The sequence below is a fragment of the Lepidothrix coronata genome, unplaced genomic scaffold, assembly GCF_001604755.1.
Source record: "Lepidothrix coronata isolate B3197 unplaced genomic scaffold, Lepidothrix_coronata-1.0 Scaffold169, whole genome shotgun sequence".
NCBI lineage: Eukaryota > Metazoa > Chordata > Aves > Passeriformes > Pipridae > Lepidothrix > Lepidothrix coronata.
The window spans coordinates 1,159,315-1,175,731 of record NW_016690349.1 but is presented as its reverse complement, the minus strand read 5'-3'; the positions used below and the strand labels follow the sequence as shown (position 1 = coordinate 1,175,731).

Below are 16,417 nucleotides of genomic sequence, written 5' to 3'. Positions count from 1 at the left end.
TATCTAATCTAAAGAATAGATAGATAGATAATCTAAAAGAATAGAATAGATAGAACCACCTAATGGATAACCTGTACTTGACATTTGCTATGGTCAATTCCTAAAAAAATGCTGCAGTCGAGAAGTTAAAATGAGACTAAATGCACAAAGACCACATGAGTAATAAGATTTTCAGAACTTTTTTTAGGGAATTTGGTTTAGGGAACTGATTTTTATAGAATATTGGGCCATTGGCAAAATTACTGTTTTTTGCTTAGATTCTCTTAATAAAAGGCAACCTCTCTTTTGTCAAAAATAGACTGTCAGAAGCTGGATATGTGTTTCTGTGTAGGTATGCTGTCTCATCGCTTCATGGGTCTTTTGTTTCCTGATGTCTCACCCAAATTGTGGTGATTTTGCAGTAAGACATTCAAAATGTCTGAATATACCTAAATGCTCAAAGGTTAGTAGCTGATGCCATCTCTGCCCCAAGATTCTGCAGCACAGGCCAGTTCCAGCTTGGAGTGCAGCCAAGTTTGCCATCTACTGAGCTTGCATGAATAAGCTGAGAGGTGTAAATTTTTAGTTCAAATGCTATCCAGTGATAATGCATCTAGATGGCTTGAAAACCCGAGGTGACATAAAATGTGGAGTTAACTTATGACCATCTAAAGCTTTTCATATTGTTATGCCTTAAAATGACCCTTAAGCCCAAAATCACTCTTCTGTAACCCTTTTGAAAGTATTTACTGGTGCTTTCTGCTTGACTGGTTCTGAAGACAGGGTATGCAACACATCCTTGTACTCTTAAGGAATATATATGAATGAGCTTTTGCTATGTTTTTCTTCTGTTAGTCTCCTGAACAACAGGAAGGAAACCATTTCTTAAGAGCGCTGCATATACTGTGGCAATAACACAGCCTTTCCAGATAGAGCCGTTCGAACTCCTAAATTTCCAGACATTCAGCTGGAAACTGAGATACCTAAATTTATTATGTAGAAGTCTGTTTGTGGCCTAGAGGCTTGATTCAGTCCCTCCCCCACAGGAACTGCTACCATTTCAGATGCCCCAGAGTATGCCAGGCACCTTGACAGCTCTGGGAGACTTATTGCCAGCGGGACAGGCAGGTTATGCTGTTCATCTCAAATGGCATGGGCTCCCTCTGTGTGGGCAATGGATTGAGCCCTCAGTATCAAAGCCCTTATTAGAGTCAATATTAAGATCAGGATTGGAGTCACTGGAGCTGAGGGAGTGATTCAGCTCAGTAGCTGCTGGTTCCCTTGGTTGGGGTGAACTGAATCGTGCTCTAGGTTGCACAGGCTGGATTTCTGCTGGTGGTAGCAGAAGGACGAACAGTGGATGAACTTGTGTGTGCCTCCATGTAGATAACTGTGTTTAGATAGCCTAAACACAAAAATATTTTGAATGGTCAAAAATTAATTTTTAGAATTTGAAAAGATAATGGCAGAAGCTTTCTTCCAGAACTAATACAGAGCAAGCAGAGCACCTATAAGGTTTAAAGGTCTCGTGGGTAAATATTTGTCCTGTGGGAGGTTATAAGGGGAAACAGTTCTTTACCTGGTATACAAAAATTAACATATAAGACAGACCAACTAACAAATTACCTTTCAGGCAGGTTACTAAAGGAAAACAGAGTCTATTGCTTTAAAATAAGATGTTTATAAAATGCTAAAAGACTCACTAATGATTGGTGGAAGGTTGGTAGAAGTTGAACTGGAACTAGACAGCATCATCACAGTTTTTGACTGCTCTGATCCCAGTAGCTTTGTGAGGCATTTTCCATGATTGCCCATTCCTCATTAATGAAGAGCTAAAAGGGAAAAGGTGTGCTCTTTCTTTCAGTAATAGATTTTCCAGGGAGTAAAGGCTGAGCTTTATATGCTGTTTCTGTGCTACAGGGATGGTCTTGCTGTACTCAAGACAGAGATGCAGTAGCATTCACATGTGCAAAATTTAATTACTCTGATTTATCAAGCAATTATTTTTCCTACTAGTTTTATTTAACTGTGGGAGATCTCATCCTTTCTTTGAGCGTAATGAGTGCATTTGCTCCAGGAGGCAATTTGCTATTTACAGATGAATTCTCTTTAACACTGACTTTGCCTTTATTTTTCATTTTCAAATGAAATTACATTCTCAATTTGTTAGTAAATTTGAGTAGTAAATTTCTTAGTGTATGAGAACAGTGAATTCTTTATTGCATGATGACAGAGCTTCTGTAGGAAAGTGATTTCCATCCAAACCTTCCTTTTAAAAATAATGATAATCCATACTGGTGGCAGGTGAAAATTTTGAGTTTGAACCAGCAGGCTGGAGAAGGTCTTGTATTCAGAGTTTCTATTTCCTGCATGAGAGCACTTAACTTCTAATCTGTAACATAAATTATAATCACTACTTCCATTTTTCAGCCATTTTTCAGTCTTTTGTTTCCAAAATACTTGATATAAATGCCAACATACAAGAGATGGTTTGAATCTCTAAGTGTCTGACTTTCACTAGCTTTTAGTGCACAGTTTCAGCAAGGGGACACCATGTCATCTTGTTACTATTACCTCTGATTAGCACGGTGCTTACTGTATTTACTTGTGATTCTCACTCCCATTTAGAAGCATCTAACTCTTCCTTGTATCATGAGAAGAGTTTGTTTGCACTATCTGTCTCTGGTTCCTCCTGAAGGGTCAGACAAATCAAGGGAGGTGATTCTTATTCTGAAAATATGGGCTCAATGAAGAAGGGGGTTAATTAGGTTGTCCTGCTTCTGCTGTCCTGGGAATAAAGGCAAGAGCCTTTAAAAAGAATCATTACTGATGAACCCTCAGTCACAGAATGGTTGGGCTTATATCAGTCTCAAGATGTGAATTGCATATGTCAAAACTCCAGATTTCTGTGGTGAAAGTCTGGAATCTGACAACAGCCCTCATTGGGCTGTGGAAGATGATTCCTTCTGGTTTTGCCTCCATTCCCTGTCTTTCTATGCACACCAAACATTTTCCAGTATTTTTTCTATGTTTTTGAAGTATATTCCATTGCAAACTTCTCTTTTCCTCATTTTTAATGTTATATTATCTATTCTAAAATATTGTGCTAAATAGGTCTTTATAATTTCCAATTCATGTGGAGCATCTCATCATGTTCCCCTTTTTACCAAGCCGCCTTCTACTTTTTTGCATCACTGCTTATCACATACATATAGGGTGGCATCTTACAGAGACTGTAACTCAGCTTTTCACTGGATGCATTTCCCACACTCTTAATAGCAGAGAACAGTCTCATTTTCATTAGAAAAACTATCTAATTGGAACAAAAATAATTTGGATACATCAGAAAAAAATCCATGTGGACCATGACAGGAGAGAAAATTCTCTTCACGTGGGTTTTTCTTGTTTTCATTCTTGAATGCTTCAGAGTTTTCACTTGATTCATGATGATAAGATGCACTTCATGTAGTCGAAATCTAGAATTCACAGGATCTTACAGAGTCACAGGAGGCTGAGGTTAGAACGGGCCTCTGGTGACTGTGCAGTCCAAATCCCTTCTCAAAGCAGGGTCAACTACAGCAGGTTGCTCGGAGTTGAAGATTCTGTAACTCCTCTGGGCAATGTGCTGCATTACAGAGGTATTCAACCTCTGTAAAAGTAAAGGAGTTTTTTTTCTGAAGTTTGAACAGAATTTCTTGTATTTTAGTTTGAGACCATTGCTTCTTGTCCCTTCTGAGCCTCCTGTATCATATTGTTGTACAACACTGTGAGCAAAAAATTCAGTAGTCACTTTGATAGCACCCTGAGTGACTTTTTAATTAATCTATTTGTAATGCCCAGATAGTAAGGCCAAAATAAAACATTAGAACCAGGTAGCTTAATCTCCTTCAGAAAAAAAAATCATAAAGTCACTGTCAGTAATTTCTGTATAAAGCCAAATAATTATCTGTTGCAATACAATATATTTCATAGGAAGGGCTTGTATCTTCAAATGCAACTAGAAGAAATTAAGAATCTACAACATCCTCTGATGATTTGTTTTAGTAGTTATCTGCCTTTATGCAAAAATAGTGAGAAAAAACCTGGTAAGTGCACAGAAAATAAAACAGGAAGACACCCCACTTAACCTCAAGCTGTGTCATTTATGCCTAAGCCTTTTTTGATAGGTGTTTGCCTGACTTTTGCCTTGGTAAACTCCAGTGATGGCGACTGGCTTATTTTGTGGACAACTTTGGTGGTCCAAAAGTTTTTCTAGGGCCTGGCTTTGAATTTTCTGTGTTGATATTTATGTGTGAAATTTCTTGCTTTGTCCCTAATGTTCATGAAGAATTGCTTAAGTCTCTTCCTTACAGCTACTCTTTGCACATCTGAAAACTTCTAGATTTCCTTTCAGATTTCTATCCTTTGGATTATATGACCCATTCAACCCTTCTCAAAAAACATGTTATTGAATTCTGTCGTTCTTTCTGCTCTCTTAACTTCTTTCATATGCTGAGGAGCAGTGCTTGTAACTGAAACCTATTCCAGTGGATGTTGCACCAGCTCTTACAGACAGCCTTTCATTTAGGCAGTATGTTTGCTTTTGGCAGTGTTATTGGCATGTGCTCAGATCTGATCCACTTTAATCCTCAGATCTTTTACAGCAGAACAGATCTGTCATTCCCTATCCTCTATTTGTGTAGTGTAATCTAAGTGTATAACTTTACTTTCTTTTTTCCCCTCTAATATGAATCCTGGTTTTGCAGGAAAGTTCTCTAACCTGTTAGGATTATTTGGAGTTTTAGTCCTAGACCTTTCAGGGCTTGAAACTTCTTCAATTCTGGTATGATTGCCATATTTAACAAGTATATTGTATCTATAATGTCATACAAGTGATTTATGAAAATGTTATAATAGAAGATTCTGCAATGTTTTATTTAAAATATCCTTTCATTTTCAATAGAATAGTCCAAAATAGCTGTTGAATCAACTTCCAGCTCCAAAAGTCATTGAGTATTTGTTAAACCAGGACAACCTATCACAGAAAAGTTAAGTATATATTTACCATACTTTTTTCATGTTTTTCCTTGACACCTGCTAGAGGCTTCTGTCAGAGAAAGGATACTCAGCTCAGTGAAGTTTAATTTTGACTTAGAGAATCATAATATCATTTACGATGGAAAAGACCTTTAAGATCATTAAGTCCAATCATCAACCCAGCACTGACAAGCCCACCACTAAACCATGTCCCCAAGTGCCACATTCACGTGTTTTTTAAATGCTTCCAAGGTCTGCCCACTTTCCTGGGCAGACTGTTCCAGTGCTTGACAACGACAACCCTTTCAGTGAAGAAATTTTCCCCAGCATCCAATCTAAACCTCCCCTGGCACGAGGCCATTTCCTCTCATCCTGTTGCTTGTTACTTGGCAGAAGAGACCAACACCCACCTGGCTATGACCTCCTTTCAGGTAGTTGTAGAGAGCAATAAGTTCCCCACTGAGCCTCCTGTTTTCCAGACTAAACACCCCCAGCTCCCTCAGCTGCTCCTCAGAAGACTTGTGCTCCAGATCCTTCACCCGCTTTGTTGCACTTCCTTGGTCTCACTCCGTCACCTCAATGTCTTTTTCGTAGTGAGGGGCCCAAAGCTGAACACAGGAGTTCAGGTATGGCCTCACCAGTGCTGAGTACAGGGAAATAATCTGCTGGTCCTGCTGGCCTCACTATTCCTCATGCTAGCCAGGATGACACTGGCCTTCTCGGCCACCTGGGCACACTGCTGGCTTGTGTCCAGCTGGGTGTTGACCAGCACCCCCAGGTCCTTTCCACTGGGCAGTTTTCCAGCCACTCTGCCCCATCTGTAGCACTGCAGGGGGTTGTTGTGACCCAAGTGCAGGACCCGGCACTTGGCCTTGTTGAACCTCATACTGTTGGCCTCGGCTCATCAATCCAGCCTGTCCAGATCGCTCTGCAGAGCCTTCCTACCCTCCAGCAGAACAACACTCTGCCCCAACCTGGTGTCATCTTTTGAGCAAGAACTCCACTTGTGACAGGTTATTTTTGTCTATTTTTCACTGTTACATCTTAACAATTCTGATCCCATAAAAAGAATTAGATTAATTTATATGATTTGGTATTGAAAGGTCCACGCTGGCAGTCACTTATGACTTTTCTGACTTTTAGGTGTTTGTGAATGGTTGGTTTGACTCTTTATTCCAGGATTTTTCTCGAACTGAAAGTAGGCTGAGTGGTTTTCTCTCCTCTAGCCTATCCCCCCTCTCTTTTCCTTTTTTTATAACTAGATGTAGGAGTGGCCTTTCTAGTTTTGTGGAGCCTTATTTATTTTTGACAAGTTTTCAAAAGATAATCATTTATCATCCCTGGGATAAAAGGCTGGGTGAATGAAAATACCTACAGAGAATTTCCAGTGAGTCTATCTTAAAACCTCTCATTTACCTGTTTTCCAATCTGCTTGTCACTGTTCTGTTTTTATTACTCATTTTTATCTCTGCAGCTCATTTTCTCAGCTCGTAAGATCACATTGACATTTTTAGTGAAGACAGAAGCAGAGATGTCATTAACACTGTGACCTTCTCAAGATTCCTGTTGAGGAACAGATCAGCATTTTTCTTAATATTCTAATACTAATAACATAAATATGGAGTATTTTCTCCTATATTTTACTTTCTCAAAAGTTATGTTTTGCCTTTCTTGTTATATCCCTAGGCTGTTGATACTCCAGGATCAGGATACTTTGTGCCTATGAATTGTCCTTCCTTTAATTTGTTCCTTTTGGTTTTTTTGTTTTAACAGCACTACCAGCTCTCCCCAGTTCCTTTTCCACTTTTTACTGACATTATGTAAAAATCTAGCACATCCACTTCCAAGTGTTTATTGCACTCTGTCCTAAGCTCCATGATTTATGGTGTTTGTGTTCTCCTTTCTAACCATCTGAGGCCTGTGAGTTCTGTCATCTATTTCATGGTCACTCTCCCAGGTTGCTTTGTAGCTGCACATTCTCAACCAGTTCTTTCAGGCTGGCCAGAAAGATAGTCAGAAGACCTTGTCCTTTACTTGCTTTCTTCACCTTTTATAGAAATAGATATGTCAACATATGAATTTGCTGCCGATTTGTTCATACTACCTTCCTTTCCCAGTGGTTGTCTGGATGATGAAAGAGTCCACCTCAAATCTGTCCTGTGTTATTCATGTTTTTGCTGTTGCCCAGAAAATGCCTCATTCACCTCATCTTTGTGACCAGATCCAAAACACGACCGTATCCTTTTACCTTCAACATTTTAGCAGGTTATTATTCCTTTGTCTCCTGGGATTCAGAATAGTATCAATATACCCTTGAAACACAGAGAAACATGTCCTTTGTTTTATTTTTCACTGAGAGCTGAACACGATATAGAGACTTATTTCTGCTAAATAATTAAATTAGATAGTATTGCAGTGTTCAATTAAGCAGTATTGCAGCTGGTACCTTCTGAATCAAATTATCTGTTGGTATAACTCAAATGACTTTAATAGGGTTTCTTCAGCAGAGGATAACCTATAGTTCCCCCTTGAAAGTAAACAAAAATATATGTGTTTTCTTAAAATCTGAAGTTAAGTTTTGATTTGAATTTAAGAAATCACAAAACATTTGTGACACATTTTCTGACCCATGTAATTGTTTCTTTAAATGCTATATCCAGGGTGGTTCATAGGCCATAAATAGTAGTATTTCAGAGGAAAATAAACAAGATTATAAGAGCAAAGGCAAAACGCAGAACAAAGAGAATAACTTTTCAGATTTTGTGCACACTACATTACAAGGCAGTGAGGATTTCCCTTTTATATGATTAATTTAGATTTTAATAACTAAGTTCTTCTGCAAAACCACAGTCAATTTTTCATCATTAATGTAGAAGTCAAAAAAAAAAATGTTCTTTCTAAAGATGAATGGAGAAAAAAAATATAGTATTATTGACTTTCTTATATGATGGACTTATGAAATGGAAATAATATAGAAATTCCTTAGACTGTGACAGGAAATACAAATCATGTGAATGGAAAGGCTGTTGCACTGAAATAAAGACATTTTGGAAGATAATGGGTTCACTACAAAAGGGTCTTCTGTTAAGTATTTCCTATAATTATATTATAGGAAGAACAAGAGACAGGCAAAGATGCATGTGGATACATCATGTTTTAATTCACTGGTAGCTGAAGATGTATTAGGACTGTAGGCAAACTGAATGCAGTGAGGGCTGGAAGGATGGAAAATTCTGTGTCCAACCTGGAGTACTGTTTGTACTGTTTCCTGTTTAGTACAAAACCAAAACAAACCAAGAAAAACCTATGTAACTGAATTACTGATGCTTTCATTCTGATTTAACTTGTTTACCCAAAGGGGAAAGATTATTCAACCACAGTGATTAAAGGCATAATACCTAGAAAGATCAATTGTGTCTTCTGGGTCTTAAATGTGATCAGGAAAGGTCTACTAAGTTGTGCAAAGGTGAGTTTGTTTCTCTTACCTTTATACTGTTTGAAATAAATTTTCTTGAGAAGAGGGCATGGTGCCAGGGAGAACATTTTATGGCTTAAGGTGATCTGTTGACTGGAAGCCTCAGGAACACATGGAAAGGATGAGCTAGGAATTAGCATTTACTTTTAATTACATTAATTTAATTAATTAATAAATTACATTAATTTAATTAATTACAATTAGCTTTGAAACAGGTATTCACACTCAGTGCTGGTGTCTGGGCTTGTGGGTTTGCACAGCATCAGGGGTTTGTGCAAAGAATTAAAGATTCTTTCTTTAAATTCAGTGAGCTGATCTCAAAGATATTTCTCAATGAAAGCAAGAGATTAGCTTTAGTAATGACAGTAGGCCTGAACACACAATCACTTGTATTCCCTTGTATTATTCTATATGGAAATTGCTAAATGTGTCTTGCTGTCAACAGAGGGAAAAAAAAAAGCCTTTGTTTTCCTGTAAAACCTTCCCCCCCGTCCTTCTTTTTTTATTTTAATAAAATTTGGGGCTGTAATAAGAAGAAAAAGGGACAGGCAGAAAATTCTGGCAATGCTTTTCTTAGAATTGTTTTTTTTTACTCTTCTAATCTGAGATATAGATTACCAACATCAAAAAATGAAAAAATAGGGAAAATTTCTCAAAGCTCATGCAACTGTAGCAAAATTTCCAATGCCTGCAAAAGCATCACCCCAGATGGAAGTGCATTTTAAATAGGCATTCACCTTTTTATGTGGAAGTAATTGGTTCATACTGTTTAAAACTTAACAGCATAAAAATGATGTCTCACTTGAATTCACAGAAGTTGATCTCAAAAAGCATGTTCGCAGAGCAGCAGATACCAAAATTGAAAACATCTTTGGAAATTCCATTTTAGAGCACTTGAATAAAACCCTCCTCTATGTTAAATCTTTGTCCCTGTTCTTTTTATCTAAAGCACATCTTGTGCCTCATGTGCACTGGAAATCAAATCCAGGAATTACATAATTTGCTACAAGAGGAATGAGTGGCTGCCTTAAGGGGTCATCTCCTGTTCCGCTACTTCACAATAAATCTGAATGAATTCCTATTTCAATGAAAGTGGTCACTAGAGGGAAATAGAACAGAATTTAATCTCTAAATTTTAATGCTGAAACAGGAAAACTTACAGTAAGCATTCCAAAAGTGCTTTTGGTGTATCTGCCATACTTTACAATAATTTAGAAGCTCTTGTATTTCCTGAAGTTGAGCAATTAGTATTTCTTACTTTTTTATTCTTTTATGCAAAAGCCTGAAAAAAACTTTATAATAATTTTTGAAGGCATAGGAAATATCAGACTTGAGAAAAAAAATATGATGAATTGGTTATAATTTCCTCCAGCATAGGCCAAAAACCTGTTAAAATGAAATTTGCATGTTGCCTTATTCTGTGTATCATGCCCGTCTGGTGGAAAACCACCCAGCTTTCAAGCTTTTGATGGGCAAGGCATCTGTGTTGTGTGTTGAGTTTGACTATGCCTAATATGGGCTCTAGGACTGTTAGATTGATAGAACGTATTTTTTTAAGAGTTATTTCTTTTTTTTTTTGCTTCGGAAAGCCATGTCAGCATTTTTAACTTTTCTTGCTTCTTATCTAATAGGTATTCTCTTATGATTTATTAAGAGGTATAGAACATGTATTCCGTTAAAACTGTAGAGAAATCAAGTACTGTAACAATGAAATATTGTATAAAAGGATAGGAAATATTTATGCAGATTCTTGTGGAATTTTTATGTGTTTGCTGCATATAAATTAGTCCTATAACTTCACCAAGGAGAGACAAGAATAAATAAGTTCTTAGAGCAGAAAAAGCTGAAGTTTTAAATAACTTGCTGAAGGACAAAGCTCAAAAAAAGATAACAAAAGAAAAAGTGGAAAAATATCTATTTTCTTGGGTTTACTTGTGAATACCACTGTTGTTTATGACATATATGTATTTGAAAGTGTAAAGTCCATGAAATGAACAGCATTGTAAGAAATGAGCATATTGGAGTAAACCTTTCTGTAAATTTGTTATAACTGAGGCCCTGGATTTCATTGCAAAACTTTGTGAAATTCCACTAAACAATAAGTTATTAAGAAAATTATGCATTACAGTATAAATGAGAAAAGAATTTGCTTTATTTTGTTCAGCTTGAAATAGTTTAAATCAGAAATACAATTCTTCATAATGATCACCCATGCAATGGTGGTGTACTTTATGAGAATAGGTTGGAAAAAGTTGGTACAGTAGGTGTTTAGAAAAAGAAATAGAATGTAATAGATGAACTAAATTACAGAACTAGATAATTGTTCCTGGTATGTGTGTATACCTGTTAAATTATTCCTCAGTCTAATTTATTTCTCAGTCTATGAAACAAAAAACATTTTCATGAAAATATTCCTAGTTGTTTCTCTTCATCTTCATGAGCATATGTATGATAAATTAAATTAAAAAAAAAACACCAAACACAAACAACAAAGCACTGGAAGAGCATTAAAGTTGCAAAGAAAAAAAACCACCCAAACTTGAATATAGAAGACTGTTGAAAGAACGTGTAAACACCCAGTATACTACACTTCCTGATAACCTCAAAGATGACTGTTTAGCTTGCAACTTGCTGTGCTTCATATTAGGGCTGCATTTAGCAGCTAATGCTTCATCGTAAATTGGACCTTCCTCATAGATAATTAATCCACAACAACAAAAAGATCCTTCAGTTCTCCCTTCCTCTCCCCCCAACCTCACTTGAATATATTAGAAGCCGTAATTTATTAAAAATATTGAATTTCAAAATATACGGACAAACATTGTTCCATTTCTTGTAGTTTATCTGTGAAAATATTACTTAGTCTTTATTTTGTGCTGAGTTTCACATATATTTTTAAGATCATAAGGAGATGCTGTATTGTGGAAATAGTATATGAAAATGGTATTCAAAACTGCTACACCCATGGCTGTCTTAAGGTGGTATATGCAAATAATAGGCTGTCACTGACTGACTTGGAGTATCTTAAGGCTATTTTGAGGATTTTAAGACTATTTGATGGCAGCTGTTTGATAGAATAAGTACTCGACATATCATTCAAAAAACTTAGCAGCGAAAAATATGATTATCTAAAACTAACTGCAGAAAAAAATATATGTAGTTAGAAGGAAATAAGCCTTTGCAGACCAGAAGAACTTTAATGGCTATGTCTTCACTGGAGATAATTTTTTCTTCACAGAATATAAATATCTTTTTATCCAGTATTAAGTGTTATAAGAGAGAGGCAAACTCACAAGTGAAGTGTGGAAATTATGTTTTTATTAAAAAGTGTAGCCTTTAAACATATATCTTTTAGTACAAAGTCATTCAAAATTTATGGAACTGTTTGAGTTTTCCAACAGGCCTAGGCATGTGTCTGCAAAACAAAATCTATTAAAAGTGATTTAGTGCAACACTCCTTGTGCACCAAGATGGCCAAACCCCCCTTCACTTCCAAGAAGCCTTACCTTGTTCAAGCCATAGAACAGAGATGAGGGGCCTCCTCCTAAGGGGTCACTGCCCAGGGGCTGCTGATGGAGAGAGGCAGATAATGTTCAGCTATGGAATTACTGTGGGGCAGTGAACCTGGGTCATGCTCTATGGTATCTTTGCTGAGTTAAGTTTTTCTAAAACCCTCAGCCATAATATTCACAGAGCCTTGGTCCTAATGTTTCCCATAAATTTCAGGCTCATAATGGCATTACAAGCTAATTCAGGGGCTCTACGTGCATTTTCAAGCAGCTGAAACTATCTAGCCTTTGACCATTGTCCTTCTCTAAATAATTCATCTTTATGGTATACAACTAAAAATATATTGTCCATTAGATCTGCTGTGTTAAAAGCAAAGAAACAAGTCTTTTCTTTCCTTATGCTAAGGATTGCCAATCAGACTCTAACAAGACAGCTTATAGAAGAAACTATTTTCCAGCATTTGTAGGAGAAAAATAAATAAAAAAGGAATAAGACATTACCAACTGTAAAGTTAAATACAGTGTTTAGAAAAATGCTGTATTAGCACAAGAAGTTAATTCTTTAACATAAAATGGCAATAGAAAAGCTTGAGCTTCTATAGCTCTTTGAACCCGGTTGCTAAAATATTCTGCGAAATTTAACTATTTAGGAGTATTTGTAATTCAAAACAACTCTTGGTTAAAATGTTCATGTTACTTAAGGCTGCTCAGCAACAGGACCTTATGATGGAGAGTGGAGAAAAATACATTACTCAGTTGAAACTATAGAAATTATTTTATGTAGTTAGAAGGCAATTTCCTGAGTTGGATTTTGTCCAAGGTTCTGCATTTGTCACCTGAAGCTTATGGGAAAAACCACAGGATCTTTCATGAGTACAAGTTACTGTGACCTTTGCTTTAATGCCTCAGGACAGAAGATTCAGAATAGCTTCTCTTGACAAAGTGCTGGTACAGTACAGCTGTGTGTAACAGTACTACTTCTTCATTCCTCACCTGTCTTAAGTTTCTGATTTTGTTAGTCTTGGATGAACAAAAGAGATATTCTTAAAAAAACCAGAATAACTATAAAAGAAATCTGTAGACTAGAGTCAAGAAGTGTTGCTTTTCAGTGGAGATTATGAGTTCACAGACTTAGAGAAGCTATTTTGTAATGTATATGGTACCAGTATTTCCAAAATTGAAATTTTCCTTCCTGACTTCATGAAATGATCGCGGTCTTTAAAATTTGCTAGGGCAAACATGCAAAGCACCGTGCCAGAACCCAGTGTTATCAGATTCCAAGGATGAGGATAGAAGTACAAACTAAAGACCAAACAACAGAATATTCTGTAGGAATAAGAAAGAGCAAAACAAGCGAATGGTAGTCTGTAAGTGGACTGAAAACCAAACACATTTTTATGAATAGAATTGTTTGACTTTAGACAGTGTTTTCCATCTGTAGACTGCAAAACATTTTATTAATTTTAATGAAAACATGACAGTGTCTTTTTTGGGAACTAAATATTATGTCTGTTTTGCATATGGGTAATGATACCAGCTCTCCTCTTCAAATACTGCTCTCAACTACTCCCTTTGAAAGCTGCTAGTTGAAACAAAATTGAGCTGTGATGATGGAAAAAGTAACCAGGTTTTTGGACTGAAATCCTTTGAACCTTTCCAGATTATTTTTTATATGACAGTCACAGGAGTATGCTTACACAGTGAGATTGCTCATTGTGTCTGGTTAAGCCATGTTAATTAGAAACAGGACTATAGACTCATTGTGCTATTATATTCCTCTTTACATGTAGCTTGATTGATATATTATGGCTTTGTTGAGTTAATGAGTCACAGGAGATGCAAGCATACTTTTTTTTTGTTCAAACAAAGTTAAAAAATGTTACTCCACGTACTATTCAAAGTGCTCAGGAAAGGACTGGTCACAGGTTCTCTATAATGCAAATGTTGTCATGAATGGATGACAGGGCTGAATCTTTCTTATGTGATCTTTTCTTCACAAACCCAAAAATCTTTCCTATGCAATGCATGAATCAAAACAGCAACTGATACAAAATATCTGTGGCTTATTTATTTATGGTTTATGAAGTTTACAGACTAGCATACAGTGAGAATGATTATAACACATTCATAATATTTAAGTACTGTCTTTTCTTGAAGGTATGAAGTCAGAGAAAAATTGAAAAGAAATTAAACAATGTCTTTGCCATCTGTTCAAGACATGCACTAATATAAGCCCGTTATTACAGCTAACCTTGGGAGAAAGGTGGGCACTTCTGTCAAGCAAGCAAAAGTGAGTCAGACTCAAAGGTTCACTGAATAACCTCCTGAGGTCCCTTCTACCTGTATAAGGTAGAAGCTTTTATTTTTTAAAGCCCTCTTTTTGTCCCATGCTTATTGCCGTTACATGCCGTTGTGATCCCTCTGGGATTCTGATTGGACAGCACTGACACTCACTAGGCCTTGAATGAATAGCACTTGGTGGAAAACAATGTATAATGTTAAAAGTGAAGAAAGGAAAAATATAAATTGGTATGGTTTGGGGAGTCAAAAGAAGTTAAAAAGCTACCATTCTCAACTTTTTTGCCATTTATCATTTTTTACCATCTATGAACTGGAAATTGCCATTCTAGTCAGCTGCGACACTGTCACCATCCATAAGAGCATACCCAACCCATATCAGTACAGTGCAAAACTGCAGAACTTAAACTGCTGCTTTGGCAGCTTGTTGGTGGTGACTTTTAATTTGTGAATGGCATTGAAATCACTCCAGTTCTGATTACAAGAACTAGACCCAGTCCTCAGTGAAAAAGTAGTTTGATTCTCCAGATGCCTGGCACTATACATCATGTAGCAAACATTGAAGAACTGAAAGAAATGCTTTCAGTAAGAAATCTTAGTAAAATCTTAGTGCAAAAAGATTGCCTAAAACAATTTAAAAATATGGACAATCAAATTAAATCATGCTCACTTTCTTTTTTTTTCCATTCTTACCAGTGATTGGCTCCCAAAGAGTAAATCAGAAGAGAATTTGACCTAGGCAGTTAATTTCAGGACATGATCAAACTGCAGTTTGGCAAATATTCTGCCAGGATTCCAGACTGTTTGCTTCACACCTTCGTTCTTTTTACATGAGTTTAAATCTTATCATACCTTTTTCTCCTCAACCTGTACCTCTGTTCTCTCTAACTCTCTTCCTACAGCTCTATTTTCCCCCCAATATCCTTGCTCTAAGCCTTTCCACTTCTACTTTTATCCTTGAGTTGGCCTTCAATTATCATCTTTCTGTTTCACCTCCATTTTGTAATTTATCTTTTATTTTTAGGGTGCTGAGGGGTGCTCAAGAAGTTTAGAATTTTTTTTTCAAGAGCTGATGGACTCACTTCAGAGTGTGATGTACTTTTGGACCCTACAGTGTTCATGAAAGTCCAAGGAAAAAAGTGGCATTATATCTGTGTATCCTGGCAGCCTATTATAGTATTCCCCCATTCATCACATGAATGATTTCTGCAAGGAATGTGTTGTAACCTTCTCTTAAAGCAGCTGAAAGACTAGAGTCATTTTCTTTTAATAAAGGGGTTTCTGTCTCTGGACCATGAAAGAAATGCTGCCTCCTTCTCAAGCTTGGCTTAAATATTTGGGCACTTGAACAATGAGAACAGGACAGTAAATAAAAAGTTATTTATCAACACATATGTGTTGGAATGATATGGACGTTTACATAAGCATTCTACTCTTTTGCAGGGAATGTGAGATAGTCCAGCTCTGCAGTGTTAGAACTGATTTTGAATGTGACAAAAAAACCTGTTTGATCTTAATCAAAATTAAATACAGTTCTTTCATTTCTTGCTGCTGTTGATACAAGTAGAAGTGATCACAAAATGTTATTTTAAAATATGGCTGAACTTAAGCCCAAATTGAATCTTGAGCTGCAGACTCAACTTCCTCATTCCCAGGTATAGGGACTTGTTCTTTAAGCACCAATAAATTTGTTCCCAATATGAATATGGATATGCAGAGAGTGCCTCAGGATTTATGTTTCTGGTTAGAAATAAAAGTAATGTAATTGTTAAATGCACCAGTTTCCACTCCTGTTTATCCTGTGTTTCTTGTTTATTGTTTCTTCTTACAAGACTCTGTACCCTAGACAGTGCTAACTTTCAGTAGTTATGCTTTTTAGTATTTTGGTTTTGGTCTTGAGACTGTTTTACCATTTGGTTATATTTCACCAAGGAAATTGTGCAGGCTATATTATTTAGTGAAAACAACTTGCCAAGATGCATAGGGAGAATTGCTTTGGTAAGAACTCTGTGAGCAAGATACAAAAAAAGTATATTTGGAGGTCTTTAGTGCTCAGGGACATGCACATATTCTAAAATTAATTGATCCCAGTCTGTCAAAGGCTTTTTTCATGCTAGAATAGTATGGAAGAAAATCCAGA

At 36.5% G+C, this 16,417-nt stretch overlaps 1 long non-coding RNA gene across 1 annotated transcript in view; it reads left to right on the top strand.

The window, feature by feature from the left end:
• LOC108504604 overlaps positions 1 to 16,417 on the top strand; it is a 162,105-nt gene that overhangs the window by 105,038 nt on the left and 40,650 nt on the right. The gene's annotated exons all lie outside the window — the stretch shown is intronic.